Here is a 27,363-nt window from a genome sequence, read left to right as displayed (position 1 = left end):
TAACTCATGAGTTATGTCACAAGTTAAAACATGTTCTGATGCAAAGAATGTATTGACATTAGAAATATCTGCATCACACACGTCCTTCAAAAAAGCATAAGTTGGGCTGCACATGGTGGCTCATGGTTGTAATTCCAGTGCCTTGGGGGGCCACGCAGAAGGATTGCTTGAGGCCAGGAATTCAAGATCAGCCTGGGCAACATTTTGAGACCTTGTCTCTACTAAAAAAATTTTTTAAATAGCCAGGTGTGGTAGCACAAGCAAGTAGTCCTAGCTACTCAGGAGGCCGAGGCATGAGGATGCCTTGAGCCCAGGAGTTTAAGGCTGTAGTGAGCTACAATTTCGCCACTGCACTCAAGCCTGGGAAAAGAGCAAGACTCTGTTTTTTTGTTTTTTTGTTTAAAAAAAAAAAAAAAAAGGTGTATTTCTCATTACTGTTTATTACATAAGCTAGAGATTTATTAGCGGAAGGAAAACACTGACTTTACGTTTTTAATTTGTTTTAAACTGAAATGCCCTAAAAAAGGAAAATAAGCATTTCCTCCCAGCAACCTCCAGTGCTGGACAGCAGAAAATGATACCCAACTACAATGTTCCAAGTTGTTTTGCACCTAGACCCACAAGTAACCTGGGAAGAATATCACTTGAACTTGGGACTTCATTCAGGAGACATGAAGCTAAAGTACAAACTTGCAGTACTTACCAAATACGTAAGCATTTTCCTATAAACCTATATTTTTCTCTCTGAATTATCTATGTGCTGTCTTTTAAACAAAATGAATTGCCTTTCACTTTTCTGATAAAGGAGCATACCTTGGTCCACCTGTCTAAATTTCTCAGCTGAGACTCTATACTCCAACTGTATTTCTGGCATTCATTCAAAAAAGCCAAATTGTTATGTCTATAAATGTAAATTTCTATGAGATTTAAAAGTGCCTAGGAAGAAGACAGTTATCTTAGTCATGTTCTTCTTTTTTTAAAATGTGCTCTTTTTTTAAAAAGATTTTTTTTTTTATTATTTAGAAGTGAAGCATAGGTATTTCCTTGCCTAAGAGAAAAAAGCAATCTACCTTATTAAATAACATGTGACCTCCTTGGCTAAATCTTAACGAGCAATACATTCCTGACTAAGGCTTTTTATTTTATTATTTTTCCAGGGTAGGTGTTCAGAATTTTCATTAAAAAGGGCTCTAACATTGGAACAAATCCATTAACACGTGTTGCCAAAGGAACACTCTGTAACTTCTGCATTATCATAACCTCCAGCAATTGTCAACAATCTCTCTGGAAAAGGCTTCCTCTGGTTTATACATAACTGTATCAAGTATCTGTGTTTGCCTTGGTAACAATGCCTTTTCTTGTAGAGAAGACACATGACACCACCTTGTCACACACAACACCCCACAGTGGAGCTGGTTTTGGATGGAGTGCTGGAACTATCAAGGGGCTAGGTCCCCAGAGAGATAGGCACTCTCTCATACCTCAACGGAGGTGCAAATTGATCCCATTTTTATAAGACATCAATTTGACAAAATGTACCAAGGGTCTTTAGGGTGATGAGTTTTTTTTAAAATATATGTTTGTAACTCCTGACCCAAACATTTCACCTCTAATAACATACAGTAAGAAAATAATGTTCAAAAAAAAAAAATCCTACACAATTTTCAGCACAAATATATTCAGTGCCCATTGTAACAGCAAAAAGTCAAAAACTTACATTATTATTTAAAATAGTATGCAGAGATTAAGCATGTTTAGAAAGTCTTATGAAAAACTAAGCCAAGGGATCTTAAATGAGTTTACTAAATTCACATGAAAAATAACATAATTTAGTCACTATCTAATTAGCATGTATATTTCCTAAAAACTTACAAAAAGTACACATTTTCAAAGGCTTGGTATATACGACAATTAGTGTAAATTACTGGAGGCAAGTGGTGTTAAAAAGGAAAATAAAGTCTCCAATGCTCAGTTTCCATAATAAATAGAATGCAGCATGTACCCACATTTTATCAACAGCATTTAGAAAATTATTTCTGCCTTTTATGTTGATGAAGGGTCCTCTCACAGATTAACTTTCTGGTAAGAGCACTTCAGAGACAGGGTCTAGGTCACAGATTAGGCTTGTAGGGACCTGTGTCTAGATTTCTATTTATATGGCAAGCTGTATACCCAGCTGGGCCCACTGAACAACAGTGCAGCCATCAGTGCAACTGACAGCAAGTCTCTCTTATCTCAACACTGTTAACTACGCTAAAAAAGTAAGTCAAGACTATATTCAGGGCATGCTAAGGACATCAAATTTTCATTATAATGAAAATACAGCTGGGGATTTAAAATTTTAAGTCTACATCATCCCCACAAAAACATTTTTCACCAAATGGACACATACAATCATACCAGGCCTAAGAATAATACATCCTGTAAGGTAGCAATGACAGACCACACTCAAAGCACAGATTAAAACAAAGCCATCACAGAAATAACAGACATTTAAACAAACAACCCAATACATGGAGGAAAAAAAAATTATATTCTCCTAAATAATTGTTTAAAAGAACATAAATCCTAATATAAGACACTTTGAAAATAATGAAAAAGCCCGGGGTGGGGAAGGTACAGAATCAATGAAAACAGAAACCCTACAACACGTCAAATGTTAGGGAATCTGGTGACGGTGAGAACAAAGAAAAAGGTAAGCCCTAAATAACTCAAGTAAGTGAACTACACATCAAAATGAGGAGAAAAACACCCAATATGTTTGAAAAATGACTACGAAATATTTCACTAATAATCAATGCTTTAAGCAACAGAAAAAATAGAAGTGATAAATCCAAAAGCTTTCTTGAAAAGCCAACCAGAGAAGTAAATGTCTTTTAAGTCTACATGAAAGAAAAATGAACACAATTAGAATAAATGTATTGTCTCAGTCAATTTTCTGTTGCTTACAACAGAATACCTGAAACTGGGTAATTTATAGAGAAAACGCATTTATTTCTTACAGGTACGAAGGCTGAGAAGTCCAAAGTCTAGGGCTGCATCTGGTGAGGTCTCTCTTGTTGGTGGGGACCTGGCAGAGTCCCGAGGCAACATAGGGAATCACATGGTGAGGTGGCCGAGCATACTAGCTCAGGTCCCTTCCTCTTCTTAAAAGCCATCAGTTCTACTCCCATGATAACCCATTAATCCATTAATCCATGAATGGATTAATCCATTCATGAGGGCAGAGTCACCTCTTAAAGGCCCCACCTCTCAATACTGCCACACTGGGGATTAAGCTTCAACATGAGATTCAGATGGGACATTCAAACCTTAGCAAGCACTATAACGTACTGAGAGAACATAAATAAGAGACTAATAAACATACAGAGACAGGAAGCTACGTTTTCTGAAACAAAGTCGGTAAAACAGAGGGGAGACAGGAGAGCAAAAGGGAGGAGAGCAGGACTGGGTCAGGCAGCTGGATACAGTAGTGTGTCAGACAGATACTGAGAAGATACAGCCTCCCAATACCCCACAGTGGGGCTGGTCCATAGATGAACCTCTATAGCTGGGTAGAAGAGCACCAGAGCTATCCATCCCTCTCAGGAGCTCTGTCTACATGAGCTAGGCACTTACACATATCCTGATGAGTGTGGAGATTGATTCCATTTTTAAAAGAAATTGATTTGGCAAAACGTATTAAAGGTTCTTCAAGTGGTCACGATCTTTTAAAATGTGACTTCTGACCCTGTAATTTTGCTTCAAATAATACATATACTAAGGAAATAGTGTTTTTAAAAAATCAACATTGGCCTGGCATGGTGGCTTACACCTGTAATCCCAGCATTTTGGGAGGTTAAAGTGGGAGGCTAGGAATTTGAGATCAGCCTGGGAAACATATTGAGATCTTGACTCCACAAAAAAAAACTTTTTCAAATTAGGCAGGCATGGTGATGCACTCCTGTAGTCCTAACTATTCAGCAGGCTGAGGCAGGATCATAGCTTGAGCCAAGGAGTCTGAGGTTAAAGCATGCCATGATTGCACCACTGCACTCCAGCCTGGGCAATAGAGCTACGATTGTGCCACTACACTCTGGCCTGGGCCACAGAGCAAATCTCTCCCTCTAGGGGAGAGAAAAAACAAAACCCACAGACTTAGACATAATTACATTTACTGCCTCATTATTATAAAACAAAAAAAATCAGAAACAGTAATTATTAAATTATACACATCTTAAACATGTTTATGAAGATTTTACTGAGATAAGGAAATGCTTACTTTGTGAAGTTAGGTTGAAAACTGAATATGAAGATTTTAAACAAAAATAAAAAATAAATGGAAAGAAATATATCAACATTTGAACTCTTGTGGCCTTGGTGTAAAAAAATTTGAGAGGTTGATTTTTACCATGCATTATAGATAAGATAACGCATGTTAAAATGCTTATGACCATATCATTAAGAGAACACTGTGTATCAACGTTTATCAATGAGACTCACATGAGTTGACCTGGAATGATAAGGTAAACTGAGTCAATGAGATACAGACTCTCAGGAATATGAATTGAGAAGCACAGAGAATATGCAGTTGGCAGTAAAGGCATCTTCTGAAAGAGTGTTAGGAGGTGGAAGAGGGGCTGCAAAGAGCCAGAGCTGGGTGCATGCTCAGATTATGAGAACACCAAAAGTAGGCATGGGCAGAAGTAATTACATTAATAATTTAATATTAATATGAAGCCATCATGGTTATCAATACATGCTAAAGCATTACTTTTCATCTCTTAACATTGCAACTAAGTATGTTTCATATTAGCATAAAATAATCTGAACACGTATCTTCAATAGAGATATATACACATATAATTTATAACTAAGTGTCTTTACTATAAGTACATATTCAGATTTTTTGGTATGTATGAGGGTGTCTGACAAAAAAAAAGTTTTAAAACTTCTACTTTGCTAGAGAAAGTGTACATTCTATGACACTGGGAGTCAGATGTGAGAAGTTACGCAGCTGCTAAGGACTGAGTAAGACAAAGGTCCTGTATTCTAGAGGTTCGCAGGCAGTATGTACTACAGAGAAGAAAGTAAAAAGCACCTGTAATTTTTATTGGGTTTCCAACAAATATTTGTTTAGCACTTATGTGTGCCCTGTGCTAGTCTAGGTATTCTATATCACTTTCTAGTGACACAGTAAACACAGATCAAATAAGCTACCAGGGCTGAAATGAATTTGCTGGGTCATTGGACTTCAAACATTTCTGAACCCTACAGCAATTTGAGATTCTGATTAAAAAAAAAAAAAAAAGAAAAGAAATCTCTCCCTAGGATAGCACACATAACGACAATTCTGGACTCAATTTCAGTGACACTTCTGACCTAACACCACAAGGATAAGAAACCAATGGGTCTACCACTTGTTTGAAAATACAGATACACACATACCTACCTATGAAATCATGTGATCCTAAACTGAAGGATTATTTGTTTCAACAATGCAAAGTACTTACGAGGTTTATTAATAGCCTTATGTTTTCAGTAACAACATACTATTAATGGCAATGAGAGAAGTCCCACCAGAAATAAAACAGCATGTTTATTTTCAAGTACAATGCATAGAACTGACACAGACTATCACTCCAGTCACACAATGGCTGTTCAGAGTTCTCAGTTAATAGAATATTCACAGTTTAAGACCAAACACAATGCACAAAGAACAGAAAAACAGACAAAGTTGCCATATCAGGGATAGCAGCATTAGCTGCACGGCAACAGAGACTGTGGGGAGGGCTACACATAAAATATTTTCTATTAAGTGTCAGTAAAAATAAAGTCTGACAAAATATTTCATTCATTTGCTTTAAGTGATTTTACACAATAGAGCTACAGAACACAGGCTTGGTCCATCTTTCCTCTTAAATAACCAAAAGATGGTACTCGATCTAATCTCTTTCATGTAATTAGAAATCACCTGAAAAATGCAGAATCTGGCTGTGAGAGGGATTTGAGAATCAACAGATCTGTTTCCCCACTTGTAATATATGAATAGCAGTACTTACTCCACAAAGACGAGAAGCACACGTTTTCAAGGGTGTCTCTCTAATGTGTTAAAACAATGAAATACTGATTTCAACGTTTTATGCCAGTTCTGCCTATATTCCATATTTTTTCCATTCAACAAATACTTATTTAGTGAATTATCACTATGAGCCAAACAGTATGACAAAATCGAGCAAAATCAGACCCAACTTCTGTCTTGATGAAGTTTGCTAGCTCTTCATACATTAGAAAGCTTTAAGTTGGAAAGGTCCACTAGCTGATGTTGACAACTAATTTTTGTAAAGCATTTTACAGATTATAAAGTACTATCCGATGTACTGACTCATGAAATCCTCACTGTAGCTCTGAGTTGTACTGGTAACTCACCTCATACACAGGTTAAGAAACTACAGCTCGGAGAGGCCCAGTGGCTTACTGATGCTGGAATCTCCTTTGCTGATAATCTCAGTGCACTACACCATCTCACTGCAGCTAAGTTTTAGGTCATGAGGATAAAACGTGCAAAAAACACTCTGAGCTCTTTATTGGGAACATGATCTAGAGCAGCTGTCTTCCCATCCTCCCCAGAAGCAGTTGTTACCTAGCTCTGGCAGTGTGTAGAAAATTCAATTTACTTAGTTGAGAAAATCCCAATTTACCTATGTTATAAAATGGTTACTCTGCTGAACGATGCCTTGACTATTTCTGTCACACATGCAACCTAACAGTATCGCACTGTAGCCTGCCATGTGCCTCTCTTCCTTGCTCAGTTTCTATAGTGCTTTCTGAATACAGAAAACTTTCCAAGTATTTCCCTGATTACAGACTCTTAACAATTAGTTTTCTATAACAGTGTGGCTTAAATGGTAAGACTGAAATGTGAAAGCTGTAGATGAAATAGTGACATGGTCATATATTAAAACTTTTGTGACATTTTTTAAGGAACCGTAGATCACTGTGCAACATTCAACCCACTGCCAAAATCCCTATTACAGCATCTGCAATTTGGGGTAATCTGACTTAACACATGCAGTTCATATTACTGGTAACAGGCAGTCTGGCAATCAGCATTCGAAGTCAAAAATAAATAAATAGTACTAATGTTGACTCAGCTATTCCACTGCTGGAATAGCTGTCCTAAGGAAACAACTCAGCAAATTCATAGTGATGAGGGCATTTCAGTTATCTTCACTGCAGTGTTGTTGTTTCTATTAAGAAATTGGAAATAACCAAAGTAACTATCAGGGATCGTTTTAATAAATAAGAGTGCTTTCATACAGAGAAATGCTATGTAGCCATTAAAAATGATCATATAAACATAAATATTAACATAAAGATATACATGTTCTATCAAGTGAAGAAAATGAATACTAAATCGTATATATATCGATTTTATGTGTGTTTACAAAGCAAAAATCTTAATTTATTCAAATAGAAAAATATGTTCTTCTTACATCTACCCAAAAGTTCCAATCCTGTCTGCTGAAGTTGAGAATTAACTTTGCTCTCCTTTCTACCCGATAGCCTTTCAACTGTTCCTGGTAGGGCATAGTTTCTAGTCCATTTACTTCCCTGGCTTGCCCTGTTAAAATGTAGAACTTGTTTGAAAACAAGCCCTTAGAGGCAGCCTAATGAAGTCAGAAAACAACGGGATGATTATCTCCTTAATTCTGAATACTGTGCCATTAATGCTGCCAGAGAGGGCCACCCATATCAAATGGTTGGCTGCAACCTTAAATCTTTTTAACAAGAGCTGCTACTGATCCAGGCCTCCCATTCTATAAACATGCAACTTTTCCCCCTGACTCTAGGAAGTTGCATTCAGTAGAGTTTAATTGTATATTTATTCATGTTGATTGCCTTCTACTTTTTGCAGTCTTTTCTATCCTGGTTCCTGACATCCAGTTGGTCAGCTTCCCTCCCAACAATGGGACAGACACAAATTCGATCTGCCCTTGCTGATCAAAGACCATGCTTCTCAAACTAGGATACCATGACATTTGGAAAGGGCTACTCAAACATTTTATTTGGTGATAATTTAAAATACTTTTATCTAAAACAAACATGGGTATGTTAAAAATACAAACTGAATGTATCTTTATGCAAAAACAAGACTTCAAAGACATTTTGTCCTGGCTGTGCTTCTTTAGTCTCCCGAAACTCTGCCCACAATCCAACCTTTAACAACTGCACCCTCAACCCTCTACACCCTTCAAAATAAAGTATAAACCTTCCTCTTCCTTAATAGTTCCTTGACAGAAAAGTCAGAATAGTACTGGCAAGGCAATGAATTGCACAATGTCAACAGTTAATCAAGCTGCAATACATTCACCTATCTTATTATAATCAAGCTCATGCTTTTCCAACTTACCCGTAAAAAATACTAAGAAACTTAATGAAACGTGTAGTTTTAAAATTCTGATATCCCCTAACAACAACGTTACCCAAACTCTTTCTTCAATAAGCAATTGATTTAAAAATGAAATGAGGTTAATTTAGGAAAGGCTTGTTCTTGAGAAACCCACGCTGACTTAACCACGCTTCTTTCCCAGGTAACCACAAACTACCCCTTCTTCTTCTCTGCATTTATTCCATTAGAAGATTATTCCATATCTGCTGTTGAAAAGGCACTGAACTAGGGTCTACAAGATAAAACATGGATCAAGACAGAATCTTCTCTTCTAGGAGAAGAAAGGTGACACATAACTACAATACAAATAACTATAACACTAGGTAAAAATGCCTAAGGAAGTTCCAGAAACAGGGAAGCACTGGCCCGCAGAAGGAAGAGTACATGTAGAACAGAGTATGTGTGAAGGGGCATGACAAAGATAAGCCAGGAAGCTGAGGCAGGAGAATCGCTGGAACCCAGGAGGCAGAGGCTGCAGTGAGCTAAGATCATGCCACAGCACTCCAGCCGCCTGGGAGACGGAGCAAGACTCTGTCTCAAATAAGAAAACAAAACAAAAACAAAGATAAGACTGGGGTACATGGTAGAGAGCCACAACCGTATTTAACCTGAGAAAACTCAGATTTTGCTAGGAAATCACCTGAATGTTAATCACATTTAGAAAAATCTATCATTCTCTATTTCAGAAAATTTACATGTTTTTAATTTCTGAAAAATATCTGTCTTTTCAGTTTTTTGCCTCTCTCCTGTCTTGCAAGATTATCAACAGAAGTATACAAATCAGAAATTATTATGCACTTATAATTGACAGTTTACAGAGGTTTAAGGTTTATACAGCATTTTCAAGCAGATTGCCTCTGCAGGGCTTTTTTAAGTGTCCCAAGATACAATGAAACTGGGCCTGGACGCTCAAACTCAATTTCAAGTACCACATATTCAGTCACCACCCTCAGCCTAGGCATCCATCACTTTTACTTTTTTTTTTAACCTTTCCAATAAAAAAATTATCAACCTTCAAATTTTTTAAGCTTGGAAAAAATGAAAATCACAAGTGAATGACAGTGTTGACTTTACAATTAAAAACTTCAGTGCACAAAAACATTAAATGGATGATCTCTGTAAAAACCTCTGCAAGAAATTATAAACAGCAACTACTATTAACTTTTAGTTTAGAATAAATCTATAAAACCAAAAGAACACACTAGACAATTCAGAAGAAAGTGACAAATCTCTGGGAAAAACACTCAATGTGTATCAATAAGCTCCCCAAAAAGGCTCATTAAAAATAAAGATCACAGTTGTCAATTAAGAAATAAAGATGAGGGGCCGGGCGCGGTGGCTCACGCCTGTAAATCCCAGCACTTTGGGAGGCCGAGGCGGGTGGATCACGAGGTCAAGAGATCGAGACCATCCTGGTCAACATGGTGAAACCCCATCTGTACTAAAAATACAAAAAATTAGCTGGGCATGGTGGCGTGTGCCTGTAATCCCAGCTACTCAGGAGGCTGAGGCAGGAGAATTGCCTGAACCCAGGAGGCGGAGGTTGCGGTGAGCCGAGATCACGCCATTGCACTCTAGCCTGGGTAACAAGAGCGAAACTCCGTCTCAAAAAAAAAAAAAAAAAAAAAAGAAATAAAGATGAAAAAATACAGTACATCCTTACTATTCTTGGATTCCACATTTCCAAATTCATCTACTCACCAAAACTTATTTATAGCCCAAAGACCAATCCTCAAGGTCATTTGTGCACACGTGTAGAGGACTGAACTATTCTTTTTCCTTTTTTATTATAGAATGCTTCATGAATTCGTGTGTCATCCTTGCACAGGGGCCATACTAATCTTCTCTGTATCACTCCAATTTTAGCATATGAGCCACTGAAGTGAACACACACCAAAATATTTGAGTCACTCCACATACAAGTACCCAGCCGAAGTCAAACCACCAACCTACACTCTTTGTTCTAGCCCTTACACTATAAACAAATGTCCTTTTTGTGGCCAGTTTTTAGGGTTTTATTTTTTTCATTTTTGTGGGTTTGCTGGCAATTTTACTGTTTAAAATGAGCCCCAAACATGATGCCTTAGTGTTGTCTAATGTTCTTAATCACAACAAGGCCATGATGTGCCTTAGGGAGAAGAGATGCATTGGTTAAACTTCATTCAGGCATGAGATATAGTGCTCTTGGCCATGAGGTCAGTGTTAATGAATCAACAATGTATATTAAAGGAGGTGTCTTTAAACAGAAACACATGTAAAACAAAGCTGTGTATTGATTGGTTGACATTGTTACAACCAGAGGCTCACAGGAATCTGACTGTATTGTTCCCCTAGGAGTAATGACTCAGTATTCACTAATTATGTCCATAGTGACTTTTTAGAACATAATGGCCACAAATAACAGTGGGGTATCCTCAATTATCCTCTATTTCCTCTGTTTTCTACAGTAAGCAGTTTGCGATCTCTGGATATCCTACTTACCTAACACAACAGCTCCAGGTCATAGGTCTAGCCTTCCTTGCTACGCTACTCCTTTATGCCCTTCTAAGATTTTCCTCTGGACTTTTCAAAGGCGCCTGCTCATTCTGCACTGGCTTTCTCCACCACCTCTCACAGCATCTGACTAATCCTCGCTTCACCTCTGGGTTCCTTGACATTTCTATCATTGTTTGTATAGGTTTTTGTTTGTTTGTTTGTTTTGAGAGACATGAGTATCTTACTCTGTCAACCAGGTTGGAGTGTGGTGGCACAATCATAGCTCACTGTAGCTTCAACAACCCAGGCTCAAACAATCCTCCCACCTCAGCCTCCCTAACTGGGACCACAGGCGTGTGCCACCATGCCCAGCTAATTTTTTTGTACAGACGGTTTTGCCATGTTGCCCACGCTGGTCTCAAGCTTCCAGGCTCACACAGTCCTCTCACCTGGTGACAGGTGCTGGGATTAGGAAGGTATGAGCTGCCACACCTGCTGTACGGGTCCTTTTACAAAACAGATTTCCTTATTTCTTGTGGGGGCCTCAGTGACTTCTTGGGCTCCCTTCTCCTGTTCTTCCTCAGCCAAAGATTACTACTTCTGTGATCTGTCTACTACATTACTATCTGTGGCCATGAGATCACATGCACACTTTTGACTAACAGTTTGGCTATTTTTCAATAGCCACCTACCAAAAATTCCCTGCCTTAAAACTCCAGGATGATATGGACACTTTTCCCTATTGTCACTTAAAGTACCTTTAGAAACATCTGGTAGGATCCTGAAACTCCACATTCATTTTTGTTCTAATTTTTTAAAACTTTTATTATGAAAAACTTCAAATATATACAAAAGAGAATGCTATAATGAATACAATACACCCAACAGTAAGCTTCCAGAATGATCAATATTTTACCAGTCTTTTTAATATATTCCCTTTTTTTGTTTTTATTTTTGCTGGAAATCTTAAAGCAAAACCAAAACAATGTATCTTTTCACTTATAAAAACATCAATGTCCATTTATAACTAAGGAATAAATTTGTTTTGTTTTTTGTGGTTTTTTTTTTTTTTTTTTTTTTTACTTTTCAGACAGGGTCTTGCTCAGTTGCACAGGCTGGAGTGCAGTGGCACAATGTCATCTCACTGCAGGCTCAACCTCTCAGGCTCATGTGATCCTCTCACCTTGGCTTCCCAAAGTGCTAGAAATGCAGGCATGAGCACCACACTTGGCCAGAAATTTATTTTTAAACTTATTACCATGCCATTAACAAACCTAACAAAATTAACAATATCTTATCATTGAGCACTCAATCCATATTCAAATTTTTATCATCTCAAAGGTGTCTTGTTACAGTTAGTTTGTTCAAAAAGGAGCCCAAAGTCCCCATACTGCATGTCATTACTGACACCATAGTGGGACTAAGGCAAAGGAATGAGCCCTAAGTGAGTTTGTAACAAGGGAGAAAGAAGCTCATTCAACTAAAAGAATTAAATTGGAGGCCTGGTCCACGAAAGTGGAAAAATAAACAAAGAAAACTTAAATCATTCAGGAACGTCATGAAGCAGGGCAAGAGCCAGAGATAAAGCACCAAAGGAGGTAGGACTGTAATTTGAGTAAGGAGAGTAATTAGATAAATGACAGAATTATCTTAATGGAACAAGGACTTTAGCTTTTAAAACTTCACTTTGGATAAATGAAGTAATGAAAAATAGCTATTAAAAAGCAAACTCTTATAGTCATTGTATCTAATTTAATTCCCCAAATTTTAGTTTCATAAGCACCTTTGTACGTCATAGCACTCTAATAATTATGTTTGTCCAGGTGCAGTGGCTCATGCCTGCAATCCTAGCACTTTGGGAGGTCAAGGCAGGTGGATAACCTGAGGTCGGAAGTTCAAGACCAGCCAGGCCAACATAGTGAAACCTTATCTCTACTGAAAATACAAAAATTAGCTGGGCATGGTGGTACATGCCTGCAGTCTCAGCTACCTGGAAGGCTGAGGCAGGAGAATCATTGGAACTCAGGACGCAGAGCCTGCAGTGAGCTGAGATGGAGCCACTGGACTCCAGCGTGGGCAACAGAGTGAGACTATCTTTAAAAAAAAAAAAAAAAAAAAGAAGAGGAAGGAGGAGGAAGAAGGAGGAGGAAGGAGGAGGAGGAAGGAGGAGGAGGAAGAAGGAGGAGGAAGAAGGAGGAGGAAGAAGGAGGAGGAAGAAGGAGGAGGAAGAAGGAGGAGGAAGAGGAGGAGGAAGAGGAGGAGGAAGAGGAGGAGGAAGAGGAGGAGGAAGAGGAAGAAGAAAGAAGAAAGAAGAAGAAAGGAGGAGAAAGAAGGAGAAAGAAGAAGGAGAAAGAAGGAGGAAGAAGGAGGAAGAAGGAGGAGGAAGGAGGAAGAAGGAGGAAGAAGGAGAAGAAGGAGAAGAAGGAGGAAGAAGAAGGAGGAAGGAGGAGGAAGAAGGAGGAAGAAGGAGGAAGAAGGAGGAAGAAGGAGGAAGAAGAAGAAGAAGAAGAAGAAGAAGAAGAAGAAGAAGAAGAGGAGGAGGAGGAGGAAGAGGAAGAGGAAGAGGAAGAGGAAGAGGAAGAGGAAGAAGAAGAAGAAGAAATTCTAAGTTTAAAATGATCATGGCCAACTCCATGAAACTCAGAACCACCACATGCTGAGAGGAGAGCACAACTCAGAAACCAAGGTTCCCAAAGTCTTCCCTGGGAACCACTAAACTCACACTGAACTCCTGTCTGTCTCAGATGTAGACACACACAGAGAAGTATTTTATATAAGCAATGCATGCTCATTAATTAAAAAAAAAGAAAATTAACCAAGATAAATTCTAATACTTCTCAGTTTTTGAGGTATATTATCAGAAGTAGCTCAAAAACTTCTCCTCTTTAAAATAAGATTTTTGAAAATGCTTCTGCATTCAGTTACAATTCTTTGGGGATTTTCTCCCCAAAGTAAAGCCAATACAGACTCTAGAGAAAGAAGAAATAAGAACTACAACTTAGTACTCCACCAACAACTTGCAGTATTTTAGAGTAGTATGATTAAAAAGTCATCTTAAGTATAACTCTGAAAATGTTTAATGATTACTTTAAATGTGAGCACTGATGTTTGTCTCCACAAGTTAATGATGTTATTATAACATCAAGGTTAAAAGTTGTTTGTTTTACTTAAATAGAAGAGGTTGTCAGCATCTTTATCACTACTAAAGGTAGTTTTAGCATTTCAAAGGGATTTTTTCCTAATTGTATTTTGAGAAACACATTTTTAAAAACACTTATGTACTGGGAACTCACAGATCTTGTCAAATTGAGTCTTTCATATTTCAGTACAAGTCTGGATACATCAAATCTGAAGGAATTTCTTAAAGCTTAGTAAACCAGCCTCTGTGATTTAGTTTCTAGCCAAATAGGAATCTTAGCTTTTACAGTTATTTCAGAGAACTTTCAGTCACTCCGAGAGTGAGAAACTCAGCTAAGATTTGACACTGAAACATTCCAGAAAAAGGGTAATCCCCATCATATATAAACTGCAGTTATTTTACCTAATTGGTATGTGAATCCTTATTTATGTTTCACTAATTTGATTCATTTAATTTAGAAGTATGGTGACTATGCCATATACATAAGCAGATGAGCAGAAGAGTTTATCAACATAAAGCTGACATTGTACACTTTGCACATCTAAGTCACGTGCCATTGTGTACATAGTGTGGAAGGTAGGGGAGGCAGGTGCTCCCACTGTTTTCCCAATAGTGGTAAGGGCTCCATAGAGTCATCGTACCACCTTTGACTGCCATCCGCTTTGGATTAAGGATGTGGTATGAGACTAAGAAATGGCTTTCTCAGGGATTAGCTACTTGCCAGCTCATTTCACTAGCACTTACTACTATCTAGGGGTTCTACTGTCTTGCCACTTACTAGTTGTTCTCAAAATGTGGTCCCCAGATCAGCAGCAGAAACATTACCTGGTATAACGGTTAATTTCACATGCCAACTTGCCTGGACTAAGGCATGCCCAGGTAGCTGGTAAAACATTACTTCTGGTGTATCCAGAAGAAATCAGCATTTGAAATTAGTAGACTTCACTAACCCTCTTCCTGTTTGCCCTGAGAATACTTGCCCACATGCTTGCAGCTGCAGTGTTTACTCCAAGATAACCTTGCCACAAAATATCTTTTTTTTTAAAAATCATTTTCACATTTTTCTAGTATATCAACTTTGGAGACAAAAGATATCATTCTATTTATAGGATTCTGTTTTTAGTAGTGGCATTCCATTTACAAAATACAGTAATTCTCAATTGCTAAAAATGCCAAATCTTAGAAAACACAGCATTCCTCTAAGTGATGTTAACACCGTTCTCTAACAGTTGTTGATGGAAGATTCATTTGATCAATCGGATTTTTCTGAAATAGAGGATTCTGATAATTCAGATGATTCTGATGTTAGTTCTATTCAGAAATAATATTTTCTGGCCAGGCATGGTGGCTCATGCCTGTAATACCAGGACTTTGGGAGGCTAAGGCAGGCAGATCACACAGTCAAGAGATCAAGACCATCACTGCCAACATGGTAAAACCCCATCTCTACTAAAAATACAAAAATTAGCTGGGCATGGTGGCTCGTGCCTATAGTCCCAGCTACTCTGGAGGCTGAAACAGGAGAATCACTTGAACCCAGGAGGTGGAGGCTGCAGTGAGCCGAGATCACTCCACTGCACTCCAGCCTGGCAACAGAGCGAGACTCCGCCTCAAAAAAAAAAAAAAAAGACTATTTTCTATTTTTTGTTCACATTGAAAATCAGATATGCTTCGGCCTCCAAGAACGTATTTATGTAAAATTAAATGAGTGCTGGCCACAAGCTGCACTTTTTTTTCTAAGTGGGAAAAGGGTTAACAGGACCACCAACGTGGATGCCCATCAGTGTGGATGGGTATTATCCAATCACTGAGGGCCAGAATAGAACAAAAAGGGAGACCAAAGGCAAATACATGCTCTCTGCTTGAGCTAGAATTTCCATCTTTCCTGCCCTCAGACATCAGTGCACTTGGTTCTTAGATCTTCAGGTTCAGACAGAGACAGAAACTTACACCAGGTGCTCCCGGGTTCACAGCCCGCAGACTCAGACTGAATTACACCCAAGGCTGTCTTACAGACGGGAGATCTTGAGACTTCTTGGGGCACATCTGGGACTTCCTGGTCTTCGTAATCATATGAGCCAATTCCTATAATGAATCTGCTCTCTAATATATCTATTCTGTGTCTCTGGAGAACCCTAATACAGCTGGCAACATGTCAAAAACATAAATTTGTAGGCCAGTCCCAGACGTCCTGAATCAGAAAGTCTGAGGTTGGGGCTCAGCTATCTGTGTTTTAACATAATCCTCCAGGGGACCCAAATGCACACTAAAATTTGAGAACCACTGCTATAAATTATATTTTTAAAATGATCATTCAGATTGCCATTATATTAGCGTTTAATTTCCATTAAACCTATTAAGTACAATTTATTTTATAATATTTCTAAGCATAGCTTTTATAACATTCCTATAAAAGTAAATTCGTATAGAGGAAGCTCTGAATTTACCAAAAGTTCAGAAGAGGATGACTAATAAGAAATTTAACAATTGGCTTCTATTTTTCTCATACTTAGTGTCTGGAATAAAATCCTTACAACCATTTTTAAGGAAACACTTCATAACATCGCTCACATTTACTCCATCCTGTGTTATGCAGGTTCTCAGCATTTAAGGTGACTTCTGGTAACTTCCTAAAATGAACCAGAACTACAGGGTGCTGAAGATCAAGTATTCTGAGAAGACATGAAGCTGAAGACTCAGCTTCATCACTTTCCACCTGGGTGCTCTTAGAAAACTCAGCCACTTCAGGCCTCAGTTTCCCCAAGTGTACAGTTAAAAATTAAGTATATCCTTCATCATAGGGAGAAAAATCAAGTGTTTAAAGCCAATTGCATGGCACAAAATAGCAATGCTCCACAGTAACTTTATCATTATTAGCTAAAAGAATTATTTCATTTTAAATACTCCTGAACATACTTCTTAGAATACCCCAAAACCTAAAATGCAATAAAAATATATTTATTAAAAAAAAAAAAAAAAAGGGTGGAAGAAGCTGACTTGCTGAGTCTTCCAGACTTCATCTTTCTCCCATGCTGGATGCTTCCTGCTTTGAACATCAGACTCCCAGAATTTTTGGCTTTGGACTCTTGGACTTATACCAGTGGTTTGCCAGATGATCCTGGGCCTTCAGCCACAGACCAAAGGCTGTACTGTTGGCTTCCCTACGTTTGAGGTTTTGGGACTCGGACTGAGCAATTACTGGCTTCCATGCTCCTCAACTTGCAGACGACCTATGGTGGACCTTACCTTGTGATTGTGTGAGTGACTTGTCCTTAATAAACTCCTTTCATATATTTAAAAAAAAAAAAAAAAAAAAAAAGTTCTTAGAAGGTAGAGGTTGTAAACATCTGAATTGCTTTTCATAGCAACCACATGATAAATGACTTTTTAAAATAAAGGTAACAAAACTATAACTGCATTCAGGACAGGTCTTGCTCTGTCACCCAGGCTAGAGTGCAGTGACACAATCTTGGCTCACTGTAGCCTCAACCTCCTAGGCTCAAGCAATCCTGCAACCTCAGTTTCCCAAGTAGCTGAGACTAAGGGCGTGTGCCAACAGGCATGTACCAACAGGCCTGAATAATTTTCTAATTTTTTTGTAGAGATGGGGTCTTGCTACGTTGCCTAGGCTAATCTCAAACTCCTGGGCTCAAGCTATCCTCTTGCCTTGGCTTCCCAAAGCGCTGGGATTACAAGTGTGAGCCACTGTACCCAGCCACAATCACATTCATTTCTAACAAAGGATCTCATGGTAGAAAAATAGCTCATTCTGCAATTAAAAGCAGTGTATGCAATATCTAACCACAAACACCCGGATCAAGAGAAAACATTTCAAAATATTTTCTTTAAAGATCCCTAAACTGTCATAGGGAAAAAGGCCAAGGCATAGTACAGACTTGAGCAGATTAGTCAAGAATGTGATTTGATGAATTAAAGAAATTACATTTTGGCAGGGCTGAAGCAGAAGGCAGGCAAAATTCCAAGTTTCTTCTGGTTCATTCAAATGAGCAGTTCCCTTCCTTTTTGCAGCTAATAACGTAGTATTAAAACCTATTCTATTTAAAAGGTCAAAAAGCCAATGTGAAAAAAAAGAGTCACGTAAGAATGTTTTAGATATGTACCAGGTTGACATGAACACCTTTATCAAATACTGTTTAACAACAGCTGAGGAGATGAGTGTGTGGGGCCTTCATAAAAATCTGGAGTTTGAGTCTCAGCTTGGCCAATCACCAGCTAACTGACCTTAGTTAGGCAAGTCCCTGAGCTTCCTAATTGGTCTTCTTGCTTCTACCTTTGTCTTCTTCCTGTTCATTCTCCCACAGTAATCACACAAGCAGGCCAGACCCCCCTTTCTACCTCAGGGTCTTTGCATATGCTGTTTCCACTTTTCCCTCTCATAGCACCCACTGCAAGTCTTCACAGAGACAATTCGTTCAGTCCTTCAGGTCTTACGTCACTTCTCAAGAATACCGTTCTTGCGTAGGCTACATTAGATCCTCCTGTTAAATGCTCCCTTTTTGTTTTTTATTTTTGTTTTTTTTTGAGACAGGGTCTCACACACCCAGGCTGGATGAAGTACAATGGCACAATCACAGCTTGTTACAGCTTTGACCTTCTGGGCCCAAGTGATCCTCCCACCTCAGCCTCTTACGTAGCTGGGACCACAGATGCACACCACCACACCCAGCTAATTTTTGATTTTTTTGTAGAAACAAGGTCTTGCTATGTTGCCCAGGGTAGTCTCCAACTCCTGGGATCAAGCCATCCTCCTACCTCGGCCTCTCAGAGGGCTGGAATTACAGGCGTGAGACACTGCCTTGCCCTTTATTTTTGTAACTCTTATCACCATTATAATAACACTGATCGTGTCTTTTACTGTCATCAGTCTGCTCCACTAAACTGCAGGCTGTGTGGAAGCAAGAACCATGTCTGTTCACTGCTGTATTTCTAGCACCAAGTGGAGTGTCTGGAGCACAGGTGAGAGTTACCATTATAAAGGGTCCTTGGCATTGTCTCAGCCATCCAGTTACCAGCTAACTTCACAGAGTTAAGAGGTAAACACTTTCAGACCAGTTGGGTTAACAGATGTGCAATATTGTCAGATGAAAAGTAAATCCAACATCTTTCTGGTTTCCAAAAGCAGAATCAAGAAAAATCTGAAAAACTGTGGACCCTCTGAATTTAAATGGACAGCTAACTTCAGATTCAAAATTGGGAATCATGCCTATAAAACCAAACTGGTAGACTGAATCTGGTATGAAATACCATGATGGGTAACAGCTGTACCTCCCATCTACTCAATCTGGATAAAAAGAGGGAAACAGGCAAATGTGTCTGTTTTCTGCTTGCCCTCATTCTTCCCTTTATCTTTCCACCTTTATTATAACTGGGAAAAGCCCCATGCAACAGAGGGGGAGCGATGCCTGAGCTTATGGTAATCTGGTTACACTGAGCGACATATGTTGTACTAACCATGAATTGCCGCGCCAACCCACATCAGGTTCCTCATTCATTCCCATCAATTTTCCATCCTGGCTTTCCTCCCTGACCCATCGCTTTTTCAATTTTCCTTTCCTTTCTACCGCTCAATTTCTCTCAAGATGTGAGGCACAAAGATACAGCAGAAAGAGGGTTGGATTTAAAGACTCCTGGAGCCTTTTCTTGGAAAAACTGCTAAAACATATCACAGGAAATTATTCTGGAGTCTGGGAAAAGAAGAGTGTAATAAAGTAAAAAGACAGTTCAGAGAAAGGATGGAAAAAGAAATAGGATAACATGAAATTGTTAGGGAGAAAAAACTTCTGGGCCTTATAATCAACCTTGTAACTCCCACACTGCCTAACATACACAGTGAAGAGCTTGTCTATCTTCTTGGGCTGCTGGCCACTGCCTTGTACGTGAGGGAATTTAATTGAACAAAGTAGACTAAGTCACTTTCTGACAATGGCGTAATGTTTTTCTTTTATTAGAGACAGGGTGTTCCCTCTGCTGCTGAGGCTGGAGTGCAGTGGCATGATGATAGCTCACTATAGCCTCAAACTCCTGACCTCAAGCAATCCTCCCACTTTAGCCTCCCAAACTGCTGGGATTACACAGGTGTGAGCCATGCCACCTGGCCCTGATAATGGTGTTTTGATAAGATACCTTACCTGTCCTTGCTGTTTATCCCAAAGAAATATATTGTTCAAGATCTACAATCAGGCTTCATGTATGGATGTGGGGAGAAAGGAGTGGCTAGGCATCATATTAAATAGTAAGAGGGTTTTTTTGGTAATAAACACCCTAACCAGCTTTCATAAAATCCAGTTAAGATGGAACCATCTCTTTAGAATTACCAGTATCCAAAACAATACTTAAAATTACAACCTCACTGGGGAACCTACCACAGATTGTCTGCTTATTTATCCCACCTGCAATGCGATGATTGCAGACAAACAGGTACTCACGATTCTCAATAATTATCCTGCATCCAACCCAGTGGTGTTGAGACTGCTGACATTCCACACCAGAAAGCAAGTCCTTGCTTTGAAAGATATCAGTTATGTAGAGAGAAAGGACCAAAACCCATCCCAGTGTTAATTCTCCTTTGTATATCTCCCTAGAGAACTTTCTGACCACCACCCCCTCAACCCAGGACTGTGTGTGTGTGCCATCCTCCAACCTCCATTAAGGTTCATGTTACCCTCTGGAAGCTAAGAGGAGATGAAAGCAGCTCCAGGAAGAACCAGGCTTGTTTCCTCCACACAGACAATAGCTGCCACCTGCATCAAGATTTACTCCCCCGCTTCCTAGCTCCTATATCATAGAGTCACAGCCACTAGTGCCCCAGAGAACAACTAGGAGAAAAAACAAAGGCACCAGGTGTCTCAGGCAGAGGGAGGAAAAGGTGGCTTCTCTTTCACATCCCCACAATACAGCTAAGGTCAGTGGAAACAAGGTTGCTCCCCATCTCCGGCTATGTTGAGACAGCTGTTGGAACCAGAATAGAAAAAGGAAGGAAAAAACAGTACTCCCTAAGGAAGGCTAGTTTTTTATTATGAAGGAGGGAAAACTGCTAAACATGAACAGGAGCCTGTCTTGAAGCACTGCAGAGCTTTCACCTACCACCTTAGTTCTATCCTGCCACGAACAACTCCTTGGCAATTATCACTAGCAGGCTGGAGAGCCTAAATATGAACGTAGCCAGCCATAGGAGGCGGCCATTGTTTACTCTTTTCCCACAGGGCAAAGTCAGTGACAGGGGTCTTCAGCTGGCACCTGACACCAAGTCACATCCACTACAGGAAGTCAACAGGGAGACCTTAAACAGGAAGGTTCTGGGAGGGGGTCTTCTCTATTCTCTCCAGAAGGTTTGAGAACAAGAGGCCTGGGAGTACTGTCAAACTAAGAGTGAGGAAGAAATAAAATCAGAGAAGAAAAGGTGAAAAGCTGTAAATCCACAAAGATTTCCTCACCCTGTTTTTCTGCAGAAGTAGGAAAAAAAAAAAGAAACTTTAGATGTAATTATTGGTGGAATTATAATGAAAAAGGTAACTTTATGTGACCATATCTATAATTTCATGCAATGACAGAAATTTTATGAGCTAATCAAAGAACTGTCATTTATATATTTGCATTTGCTGTTCCCCTGTTTTATTTTTTAAAAATAGAGATAGGATTTCACTATGTTGCCCAGGCTGGTCTTGAACTCCTGAGCTCAAGCAATCCTCCTATCTCAGCCTCCCAAAGTACTGGGATTACAGGTGTGAGCCACCATGCCTAGGCTCTATTTTATTATTATGTAAACATAACATGGTCATTATAAAACTTTAAAAATCTTGATTAAAAAATTTGGTAAATTGGTAAGGGGTATTTTTTTTTATAAAAATTTCCTATATTACACTCATTGGAATTTTTTCACAGAAGTCACAAATATCTGTTTGTGCAAATAAATGTTTATCTGTTTGCATTCTTTTCTTTAACATTCTTGAGAATTATCTCTGCTATTTAGTGTAAAAGTCATCCCGGAAAGCTTATGGGGGCATCTGTACATGCCGCTGAGGGTTTGAAGTACCAAGTTTACCTACAGCAATAAAAAGCTCAGAAACCTTCCAATTATCTCACTGACAAACATTTAGAAAGCCCTCCTGAATTCGTAATTAAAGTAACACCAAGAAAAAGCTGGGACTCTTCTCTGAAGGATCTTTTGCTGGCTGCCTGAAGTGAGAAAAACCTTTTATAACCACTTTTACTGAAGGTGTGCAATGTGGTTTAGAATGACTGCTGATATGAAGGTATAATAATTATCTCAATTACTTTCCCTTATTTATCCATAATAAATATTCTTTTCTCAAGATATTTTCATAAGGAATTCTTCTAGTACACACGTAATAAAAGCATTTGGCCAAACCATAAAATACATGAGTAATAGTTTTCTTAACTATAGAAAACCATATGCCATCATGGTTATGAAGGAAGATTATGGATTTCATGGTATAGAGAACTTAAAACAGATGTTTATCAATACTTCCTGCAGTCCTAAGAAAAAAACAAAAGTTATATGATCTCAGGCTTTCTAAATTACATGATGAAAGATTGCCATAATCAGAAATAAAGTTTAACATCAACATCTTTCAGCCTAAAACTTACCATTTTTTTGTCTACCACCTTCCTCTTCCACAGCATGGGCCAGTCCACTACAGAAATGTAAAAGCTACAAGGTGTTTTACTATTTTGTGGAGTCATAGATCAAGCAGTCATACAGACACAGGAAAAGCATGCTTATATCATACAGGAAGAGAATTCTTATCACTAGCCCTATCTTTGAAACTACATGAAAGACAATTTAATAGAAAGAGTAATTCAGAAGGGAATATGCCCACAACTGAGGCCTATCTCAGATGCAACATGGCCAGCACTTTATTTTAATCCACCTTCCTGTCACCATCTTTAAGACACTTCCTGTTTTAAACCCGTACAGTCTCACTGCTTGCACACACTCTGTGCCAAATCTTAATACTCAAACTTGTTTTCACTCCTGCATAGGCTTTAGATTTATACATTGTTTCAGGGTAAAATATTTTTGAAAACAGAAAAGGCAATTTCGCTCTTCAAACTTACCCAGGGCTTTTCCAAGATAGTTCTGTGAATTCAAGTACTTCTTCATTGACAAAATGTTACTGTAAATTTTCTTGTTAATTGAACCCAAGACACTGTCAGCCTGACATTAGAGGGGCTCACAAAACTTAGCCAGCAACCTTTTGTACTGAGAAAAACACAGATTATCAAATGAGCAGCCAGCATGTCTAAGGGACTCTCGTGGTGCAATTTGAGAAGGCTGAAAAAGAACACCAAGAGAGGGAGCTGCTAATTAATTCTTCTCCTCTGCATCAGCCCCAAATGTTTCAGACAACAACTGATCTGGGAACACAGTTTTGACATTGTTGAGATAATGACCCGATTTGTTCCCAAAATGCTGGGAGAGCTGCTGCAACTCTATCTGGTGAGAACCATTTGTACTCTTTTCTTCCCAAAGCCAGAGTAGGCTCGTTTCCAAAGACAAGGAATACTTCCTGTCTTTTTTCCAAGCCTGACAGTCAAGGGGCATTAAAGCCTTATCAACATAGCTCTGAAGTATGGGCTACTTTAGATTGGCCCATACTTGGTTGCCAATACAGAATTTCCTGACAGATACTATTAAAATACAGATGTTTCAGTGTGCCCACAAACAGAAATAAGGACACAAGACTGCCTTGCATTACAGAATTCACTTGTCATGGGGAGTATGGGCAGGAGAGGGAATAGTGAAAATGGCTACATGAGAATAAACAGTTGAAAACCTACAACCTGATGAATCAGAGTTCTATGGTAGAGAGGTGGGAGAGGTAAGGTGAAAACTGCCACAAGCAAATGAGACTGCAGCAACACATGTAAGGAGACTGTTTCAGGTCCACCCACCTCCAGCTATCACCCTCTCTCACGGCCTTTTCTCATGAGCTTGAAAGGTTCACAGACACTAGGTTTCTGAGCACAACTGGTATTTGAGGCTGGATGATTCTCTGTTGTCAGGGGTTGTCCTGGACACCGCAGAGTGTTTAGCAGCATCTCTGGCCTTTACTCACTAGATGACAATAGCACTTACCCTCTCTGGTTCAGTTGTAACATTCAGAAATTTCTTCGAATATTGCCAAATGTCCTCTGGGAACACTGCTTTAGATTGGGAAGTGCAGATATATGCGTGGCCACCATGCATGGAAGGTGTATTCTGCACATAAAACAAGTGCACCCAGCTAAGGTGGCATGTAAGAGCTAAAGTCCCATGCACAGTCCACTCACCAAGTCAGGGACTGTGTCCATCCAGAAGGGCACACAGTTTTTAATGTCCTCAGAGGCTCTGTACTGGCCAAGCACTGTGGCTCATGCCTATTATCCCAGCACTTTGGGAGGCTGATGTGGGCAGATCACTTGAGGTTAGGAGTTCGAGTCCAGCCTGGCCAACAGGGCAATCCCGTCTCTACTAAATATACAAAAAAATTAGCCAGGCATGTTGGCACACTCCTGTAATCCCAGCTACTTGGGAGGCTGAGGCAGAAGAATCGCCTGAACCCGGGAGGCGGAGGTTGCAGTGAGCTGAGATCACACCATTGCACTCCAGCCTGGAAGTAAGAGTAAGACTCCACTTCAGGGTGGGGTGGGGGGTGGGGAATAAATGGGTCTCTGTACTGGCCAACAGAAGTACTGCATCTCCATATGTTGTCACTCTGCCATAAAGCCCCTGAAACTTTTGTTGCTAAGCCCAGCAGAAACGACTCAATTCTCACGGCTCTGCAGGAGCTAATGCTGGTAACCCTTGTCTTCTTGGAATGCACCTTTGAAGGTTTCCTCCATCCTTTCTGTCCATTCCTCCTCAGTCTCCTTTGCAGGCTGCTCTTCAGAGTTCTGCACTAAGCCCTCTTCTGCTCCCCCACCTCTAACTAGGTGATCTTGCTACCTCATCTGTTGCAGTTACCATCCACATGGGAAAGACTCCCAGAACTTGAGCTCTCTCTCTTTTCTGAACTTCCAAATGCAGGGTTCAAGCTCACATTTCCCTTTCAATGACCTGCAGACCCTTAAACTCATCTGTCCATAAATGAGATCGTCCTCTCTCATGAACCTCCCAGGCTTCCTTTCACTGAGTAGCAGCCAGAAAGTCCCAGAAGTCTGGGCACTGGGCTTGATGCTTCCCTCTCCCCATTTAATGAACTCACAAAGATTTTACTCCTAAACCACCAATGTCCATGTTTTTCCAGCCCCAAGGCCCGATCAGCCTATAATTTCTCTCACTGGAGATTACTACAGGTGCCTCCATTCTCAGGCCACCCTGACATACCCAAGCTGGAGGGACTCTTCCAGCCAGCTTCACTCACCAACTTAAAACTTGTCAGTGATTTCCCACCACCCTTGAGATAAAGTTCGAAGTTTCCTAACAGTTTACCAGGCTCTGTATGACCTATCCTCCCACCTCACCCAACAATCACACACTAAGCTCTCTTCAGTTCTAAACACAGAATGCTCCCTTTCCTCTCCTCTTCCCCAAATCTACCACTTCACCTGGCTAACTCCACCTCACCCAACAGGTTTCAGCTCCAACTCTCTGACCTCCACCTCCCACTAATGTTCCCAGGATTACGTGCCCCTAACAACCCTTATCAGAGCCCTTACTCTGCTTATTTGTCTGGTGCCCCAACGGAGTATGTTACACCCCAGCTCTGCATCATCCACCAGCTTCGGCCTCACTTATTCCTCTACAGTGTTTGTTGGCCAGTCCATCTATTAATTACTAATCTCAAATTTGTCATGGCTCATAAGCAACAGGGAAGATAAGAAGTACCAAGACTACAGAATGATCCTCTCTGCACCAGATGCTGTAGCGATGTTAAAATACATACAAGACACAGAACTAGCCCTCAAATATGTTAAGGTGTGGAAATGACGTAAGAAGTTAACAAGAGCTAGGTGCAGTGGCTCATGCCTGTAATCCCAGCACTTTGGGAGGCTTGTTTGATTCCAGGAGTCTGAGACCAGTCTGGGCAACATGGCAAAACCCTGGCTCTACAGATAAATAAATTAATTAAAAATTAGCTGGGCATGGTCGTGCACACCTGTGGTCCCAGCTACTCAGGAGGCTGAGGTGAGAGGATCACCTGAGCCTATGAGGTAGAGGGTCCAGTGAGCCCTGATCATGCCACAGCATTCCAGGCTGGGAAACAAAAGCTTTTCTAAAAAAAAAAAAAAAAAGTAACAGAAAATGAAAAGTTATATTTATTAATCAAATTAATATAGGTAGCCTAAGAAAATAGGTAGGTAGGAAACAAAAACTTAAGAAATTATCAGGATTAAAGAAGTAAGATACGGAGCCTCCTAACAGAGAAACCTTGGATTTGGACTTGGATTTTGAAGATGGTAAGGGGCAAAACAATAGGTATAGAAATTAACTAGACAAATGTCAAGTCTTGCAATAATCAACTACCTTTTAAAATCAGAGTTATGTTTTTTCAAGTGAAAACCTTGTAAATTGCTGCCAGTTTTCCATTTCCACAGACAGCAAGACGTAGAGCGGTCATTCTTTGGTGAAATGAGTACAAGTCATTGAGATCAGTGCTGACTTCCATAGAAGGACAAACAAGGAGCAGTGTGTCTAAAGCTTGGGGGTTTTCAAACATCAATGGTCTCAAAATACACAGAAATATTAATAAATAGGTTGGATGACAACTTATTACCTTTAAGGGCTTATTACCTCTTTTCATTTTTCCTCCCACTTTTATTAAGGTTATAATTAAAAAATAAAAATTGTATATATTTACAACATACATGTTTTCATGTACATAGACTTTGTGAAATTATATCAGGCTAATTAACATATCCATCACATTACACTTACTTGTGGTGAGAACTTTTAGGAAATAATCTCTTAGTAATTTCCAAATACACACTATTAACTATAGTCACCACACTGTGCAACAGATCTCCAAGGCATATTTATCCTAATTGAAGCCTTCCCCACAACCCCGAAATGGAGTTACACTCTTGTTGCCCAGCCTGGAGTGCAAGGGTGTGATATCGGCTCCCGGCAACCTCCACCTCCTGGGTTCAGGCAGTTCTCCGGCCTCAATCTCCAGAGTAGAGATGGGATTACATCTGCACCACCACACCGCTAATGTTTGCACGTTTAGTAGAGATGGGGTTTCACCACTTTGGTCAGGCTGGTCTCAAACTCCTGGCCTCAGGTGATCCACCTGCCCAGGCCCCCCAAAGTACTGAAATTACAAGCGTGAGCCACTGTGCCCGGCCTAACTAA

The 27,363-nt window shown here is 39.7% G+C and overlaps 1 protein-coding gene and 1 non-coding gene across 10 annotated transcripts in view; both read right to left on the bottom strand.

The window, feature by feature from the left end:
- Positions 1–27,363, bottom strand: part of KANK1 (KN motif and ankyrin repeat domains 1) — a 240,357-nt gene that overhangs the window by 178,225 nt on the left and 34,769 nt on the right. The gene's annotated exons all lie outside the window — the stretch shown is intronic.
- LOC120360724 (U6 spliceosomal RNA) lies at positions 10,215–10,321 on the bottom strand. The gene has a single exon (XR_005577155.1). It is a non-coding gene; the product is annotated as a U6 spliceosomal RNA (small nuclear RNA).

The sequence above is a fragment of the Saimiri boliviensis genome, chromosome 2 (assembly GCF_048565385.1).
Source record: "Saimiri boliviensis isolate mSaiBol1 chromosome 2, mSaiBol1.pri, whole genome shotgun sequence".
In the NCBI taxonomy this organism is placed as follows: domain Eukaryota; kingdom Metazoa; phylum Chordata; class Mammalia; order Primates; family Cebidae; genus Saimiri; species Saimiri boliviensis.
The sequence above is the reverse complement of the archived record's forward strand: the minus strand, read 5'-3'. Positions and strand labels throughout refer to the sequence as shown.